The sequence below is a fragment of the Buceros rhinoceros genome, unplaced genomic scaffold, assembly GCF_000710305.1.
Source record: "Buceros rhinoceros silvestris isolate BGI_N320 unplaced genomic scaffold, ASM71030v1 scaffold30502, whole genome shotgun sequence".
NCBI lineage: Eukaryota > Metazoa > Chordata > Aves > Bucerotiformes > Bucerotidae > Buceros > Buceros rhinoceros.
Window position 1 is genome coordinate 5497 of NW_010397624.1, and position 1703 is coordinate 7199.

The following is a 1703-nucleotide window of genomic DNA, read 5'->3' on the forward strand; positions in this document are numbered from 1 at the left end:
GGTATTGCCCAGACACAGGGACGGTGGCCAGGACAAGGCACATCTCCACGCTGCGAGCGCAGGTCCGCACCTCCCACAAGCGCTTCTCTGGGGCACTAACTGGGCAAGCACAAGTTGTTCTCCCGGAAATATCCTCCCCTGAACTGAAAGGATCAAACGCAGCACCGGAAACCCGAGCAGAACCAAATGTCACACACCCATTTAATTTTCACCTCTGTTAAATAATGTAAGTGTCCCGGAAAGGGTTCTCCAGCGACGCCGGCAGCAGCACTAGCAGAGGAGCCGTCCTCCGCAGCGCAGCGGGGATGCCAGGGCAGCAGGCAGCGGCAGTAAATAACCCCGAGCGTGCTTTGTTCCTTCATAAAATAAATGATTAATAGCTCAGGAGGGTCAGTCTGCTATTCCAGGCCTGCTGAAAACTTTTGATCAGTTTGATTCATTAACCTTTAAAACTGCCACTAACAGAGGCTTAAAATCTGAAGGAGAAGCATCATTTTAAACCGAACACTTCGATTTTATCCAGTAATCCTAATTGTTGATAGATCTAAGCATGGAGACACTCTGCAGCTCTTTCGAGGCACTCAGCGTCTCCCGTCAGGTGTCGAGGAAGAAATTACAAGGGAAAATAAAGTGGATGTAGACAAACAAACCCATGTTCACATTAAAATTCAAAACTTATGGGGGCTGGGGGGAGAAAATGGCACTTCTTTGTGATTCTTAAGCATGTGGCTGACTCGCAGGTGGCTTCCAACTGTCTCTATTCCTTTTGGTTTTAATGCTAATAAAAAGGAAGACAGACAGGGGACTCATTTCCCCACACAATGCACTGGGGGAGGGCAGGGAGTAGCCGAAAAGTCTGCCTCAGACAGATTACTTCTAGTTCGCTTCCTCACTACACGCCCGCATTGTTCCCACACCTTGGCAGCAGAAGGGGCTCATCCCCGGCTATCTGGTCGCAGGGACGGCGATGCGGGCTAATGCCGTTGAAGAACCGCTCCAGTTACTTCCCTGGGGAAAGAAGTGACTTGCAGCTTAACGTCCTGCCCTGGCGCAGCAGGAAAAACAACCGTTGGTGAGCGAGTGCCTGGCTAGTGGCTGCTGCTGCAGGGGACCCGCTCCCAGGCTGAGCTGCAGTTTGTCTTCCAGGGACAGCAGCTGGGTCCTGGGTCAGAACTACAGATGGTTGGAGGCTCGGGCACGATTTGCTTTCAAAGTGAGGTTGGTGATAGATTCCCAAGAGAACGAGGCGGATTGAACCAAGGACGATGGGCGGCTGCTGCTGCCAGGTTGATTCTAGATACTTGCTATTGCCTTGTTTTCCGTGCAGAGAGGACAGAGACACTGCGGCAGCGTAAAAAGGATGGGACAGGTCCCTCATCCCGCATGGGGCCAGAGAAGCGCTTCACAAGCAGCCACGTGGTTGCAGCAGTAGAACAACCAGCAGGAGACAATGATTTTGCCTCTAAGGGAATCACAAGCCTTTCTCAGAGAAAGGAACGCAGCTATTAAAGGTTAAAAACTCCTCACGACCACAGAGCTCACATAACCAGCCTGCACCGTCTTTTGCAACAGTAATTATCCACAGTCAAGGACTGGTGAGTCTCATGCTTTTAGGGAGAAATTCTCAAGGCACAGCTGTCAGATAGTGGAGGGTTTTCTGAAATCCCGCCAAAGCCTGTAGGAATTCAGCACTATCAGCAGGA